Source organism: Gekko japonicus, unplaced genomic scaffold (genome assembly GCF_001447785.1).
Source record: "Gekko japonicus isolate JY-2015 unplaced genomic scaffold, Gekko_japonicus_V1.1 scaffold2173, whole genome shotgun sequence".
In the NCBI taxonomy this organism is placed as follows: Eukaryota; Metazoa; Chordata; class Lepidosauria; order Squamata; family Gekkonidae; genus Gekko; species Gekko japonicus.
In genome coordinates, this window is record NW_015172070.1 from 11,639 (window position 1) to 16,549 (window position 4,911).

The window sequence follows — 4,911 nt, forward strand, 5'->3', positions numbered from 1 at the left end:
AAGTAGATAGATAGGTACCACTTCAGTGGGAAGGTAACAGCGTTCCGAGCGCTTTGGTGTTTAGTCATGCTGGCCACATGACGACGGAAACGTTTTCGGACAGCGCTGGCTCTTCGGCTTTGAAACGGAGATGAGCACCGCAACCCTAGAGTCGGATTCGACTGGCTTTCGAGCAAGGGAACCTTTACCTTTTTACTGCCTTAACTGGAGATGCCAGGGAGTGGACCTGGGACCTTCTGCATGCGAAGGAGATGCTCTACCACTGAGCTACATCCCCTTCCCCTAAATGCAAGGAACAAATGGTTGCTACTGGTCCAGTGGGCATGCAGGGTCCCCGTGGGGACATCTTGCTAAGCAAGTCACCACTTACTACTTTTATCTGAACCACTCTGATTCTCCTCCTCAGCCAGATGGGCAGCCTGTCTCACCCAAGGCCGTCTCCACAAACACTCTGCACCTCTTGCAGCCCATTTTAAACCACAGCAGCGACTGTGTTGGTCACCTAGACGATCGGCTCCTCCATCTGCCTTACTGGGGATTTTCTGGGAGATTTCTTCCACACGACACACGAGGGCCCGATAAAATGCAAAACATTTATTGGTGTGTGTTGTACAAAAAGGCTTCCAGTCATAAAATGTAAATTACAAATAATTCTTTTAAAAATACAAGACATTTGGCATGCATATTCATAAGGTCTTTAAAAAAACCACCCTGCTGAAAACTGAAAAAGTCTAGGTCGCAATCCTTACGGAGCGGTGCGGTCACCGGCTTCTTCTGTGCCGCTTTCCTAACTATGTTCTTAGATGGTGAGAGTGGCTGGCAGCCACACATCAGTGCTCTAGACACAGCTGCCCCTTCGTTAAAAAGAAAATTAGTGACAGATGCATCGTATACACAGAAGTATACTTGCAACTGGAAATGAAGTTGTGTTGGAAGTGTGCATCACAATCCCCCCCCCCCCAGCTTATTGCTTGTAAATTTAGTGTAACTCAACAAGGTGACTCTGTTCCAGTGTTTCTCGTGCAAAACCAAGGGCTAAAGCGGTATAGCTCTGCTACCAAATTCCCCTCAGCCAGAGTCTGTGGGATCCACAGATTTACAGAGAGTGGGAGTCCATCTTAGTGGATCTCACCCAGAATCTGGACATGGCAGAAGTCTTAGGCATCAACAGGAAGGTGAGATCCCAGGGCAGGGCTGTGTCAATGTGTCACCTCAACAGGAGGCCCAGTGCTTTTGTGCAGCAATCAACAGCTTGTTCTCTAGACTTTAGCGTTTCAGCAAGGTGTTTTTACCTTTACATGTAAATCATATGTAAGAGAAAATGTACATTTAAAAAGAAAAAAAGATGTAAAGCTAGGCATATTTCAAAGGGCAAAGAAAATTCTGTTTCTCAGGTCACAACCAAAAACACATCTGCTGCCCCCCCCCATCTACTTCAAACATATGCCCTTGAACTGGCAAGAAAAGTAGCCCTGTTTACATTTAAGATTAAAAACAAAACAGATGGGGAGAAGAGACTGGCATCCTACTGCCTTCCCAGGGGCACGCTGAGACAGGGGAAGAGGTTATCTGCTGGCTGCGGGGTGGCTTGAAGGGAACTGGGATATAACACTCCACAGACCATAACAAAGGGACTTTCTCTCCCAGCTACGTGTACACCGTGAAACTGCATATGTTTGAACTGGGCCCAGGGGTGCCTGTATAAGTCTGCGATGTGTGTGTGAGGGGGAGATGACGGCAAAGAGCAGCACTTGGCTTTATTTAAACTAGCAGTCAAAGACTTGCCCTGTTGATGCAAAGGCTGGTAGAAGAGTGGGGCAGATGATCTGTGGGATAAAAGGCAAGGGGGTGTGTGAATCCTGGCCAGGATTGAAGAAGTGGGACTTGATGCTGTATTCATCTGGGACTTCCGGCTCAGAAAACGGGGACATGAAGCCTGGCTGAAAGATCCCAACAGCCAAAATGCCGGCAGGCCTCCAATTAAACTGAAGATGTGACAGGATCCTGTCAACACTCGGAAGGCATCTCACAGTTTGAAACATCACTCGTAAGATTTCTGAATGGGAAAAGGCTTAAGAACGCAAAGCACTGGATCACAGCGCAGTTCACAAGTTACAGCGCACACAAGTACATCCTGCGCACACACATCTGTTTGTAAGAAAGAGGCAATGCTTGTTCACTTTACACATGAAACTGAGGACCAGTACCTGCATAAATGTGTGGCTTGGGGCTTGTCCATGTGACAAACACAAGAATGACTCAATGAGTGTATAAAGTATGCTGCACACAGACTGTACATGCGTTTACAGTAACTTGTGAGCAAGGCTACTGATTTCAGTGTGATTGAGACGTGCCCCTTCTAAGGTGTGGCGATGGAACGCGTGGAAAGGATGGAAGACGCTGCAGAGACCGTGGGCCCATGCAGCCAGGCAACTCACACTCTCCTTCGCTTTGGACTGGATCTGGGCCTCTTGTCTTGACTGGGGAACCACAATAATAGGTCTCCTCGGTATTCTCAGACCTCTACATGGTGGTTCCCCCTTTTTTTTCCAGTTAATGACTGGGAATTCGACAACAGGGGAAGCTTTTCCTGGGATGATGGAAAGCAAGCAATAAAAGTGAAACTATTCTGCAACTAAAGGGCAGCAAATTTTAAAATGCATGTATACGTGTCCTGCTGTCTCCGATCTCCTCTCCCCAGGGCAGGCCACGGTTGCAGGCTGCAGAGAACTGCACGCTCAATGACGGAGGTGGGCATGGTCAGAATTCTGGTTCAGGGAAAGGGAACGGCTCAGACTGCATTCACTCAGCTGCCTGCTTAAGTCAGCCTATTTTAAGTAGTACGTTTGCACTGAACGGCACATTCACATCTTCAGGACAATAAGAAAAAAAAAGAATCACAGGAGTATAGGAATTACTGGCTAGAATCAAGGAACCCAGGCCTCTGCAAATCTTATAGGAGACGTGGGATCGGAGACGGAGGCAACCGGGCAACCGGCAGGAACAACACAGGAAATACAGCCTCCCCCTGCCGTTGGGTGGGTTGTGAAGAGGTAGGCGAAGCAGTTTTTGGTTGTGCCCAAGAAACGCAATTTTAAGTAAAGAGATAAGCATGATCAACTACATATTCAGCCAACTATTCCAGCTGAGTGGGAAGATTATATAAGGGAGAGACAAAAGTTACTGACTTTTGTTCCAGGTCTTTCGCACAAATGGCTCAATCAATAAAAGAGAGAGAGAGAGAGAGAGAATGCATCAGGGTCTCTAAATCTAAACACTTTTACAGTAATTCAGCATTGGTAATCATCAACCCACCAGGCGGCATTGAAACATTTGTGGAAATTAGCACCTTTGATAGCTTCTTTTAAAATAGAAAGGGTCGACAGTATGTCTCCAATTTGTTCCCACCCAGCTTGTGCTGCAGCAAAGCCATTAGAAGTACTTGGGTCATTCTAAGTCGGTCTAAATATTCTGCGATCATAATATCGAACCACCACCCACCCCCAGCCACACAGTAAAGTCAGAGACATCCATGTGCCGCAGAAGCAGTGTGCTCGGCATCACACGGAAGTCAAATGCATTGGCAGAACTTGTCCCATTTACATCACAACAAAACAAGAGCTGCTGCCTCTGGTCTGCCTGCAGAACTTGTCACATCCCTGTAAACAGGTGTACTTGCACAAATGACTAGCTCTTTGGGAATATACTACAAGCTTCTTTTAGGGCCCATTCAAAAGGTGCACATATCCCTGAACGCAAAATCACAGGGTGACTTTCAGCGTCTGAAAACAGATCTGACATACTGCCACCGCGCACTGTTCTGCAGAGACAAGTCGAGAGCCAGAGGACGATGTGGTGTTGGGCAAAGAGTGACGTACACATGTGTGAAGCACGGCTCACGCGCGATGACATTTGCACAAGGGTATTTAAAAAAAAAAAGCAGTAGTGACCAGAAGCAGCCCAGACTGAGCTTCGATGCCAGCATCCAAAAAGAAGAGGGACGGTGCCAGGCACAAAACTTAAAGATCTTCCTGCCAACTGAGTAAATTCAACCATCTGTCTCCCATGGCAACTGACTGTTTAACTGGAGACCACGCAACTATCCAGAGTTCATATTTGTGAGTGGGAATGAGAGCGGCAACATCTCCCCTATCAGAATCTGAAAGAATCAGATTTGGAAGGGGTGACTTCAGCTTCAGTGGGTTGATGGACTTGGGTTTTTCAGCTAGAAAAAAATGGTCAGGAGTCAACGTTGGCAGACTGAATTCCGACACCGGATTCTTTTTCAATAGTCTTTCTCCTATCTTTTTGGCAGCCACTAATTTGGTTTTAAAAGCCCGCTTTGTTTTCCTTCCTTTCTTGTAAGCAGGGCAGCGGTTGCTGCCATGCTAAAACGAGACACAAAATTTTACAAACAGGCCCAAAAGCTTACATCCCCAAGCGGGATCCCCCAGGAATTCAGGGGCCATGGCAAAGACCTGCCCAGAAGAGGGTCCCATAATCCAGTTTACAGAAAAAAAGCTTTTAAGGACTCCACATGTAGTTAGTTGTCAAACGTGTTTCAACACCCACTTTGGGTGCGGGATTTTTGAGACATTCAATCTGTGTCCAGTCAGGGAGTGCCTGCTTGAAGCACACTGTAGCATCTGTCAGGAGATCACTCTGTAGTGCTTCCAGATTAAAATCCACTAAAAATGAAAAGAAGCCCTCGCAGCCAGGTAAATCTGCCAAAGTGTATATCTACTGCAGTATGCAAAGGCAGGGGGGCACAGCTACAACCACAGGATCCAGTGCTCCCCTGCCCAGGCATTCCTCTGCTGCTTCACCCACCCATGGCACAGGCAGCACTGGAGGAATGTGTTGGTCTGAAACGGGGGGGGGAGGGTGGTGGGGGAGGGGGGGGGGGGGGGG

The 4,911-nt window shown here is 47.5% G+C and overlaps 1 non-coding gene across 1 annotated transcript; it reads right to left on the reverse strand.

Annotated features, from left to right (window-relative positions):
- Window positions 1-205: 205 nt before the first annotated feature.
- Window positions 206-277, reverse strand: TRNAA-CGC. Its single transcript has one exon. It is a non-coding gene; the product is annotated as a tRNA-Ala (tRNA).
- Between the last annotated feature and the right edge of the window lie 4,634 nt (window positions 278-4,911).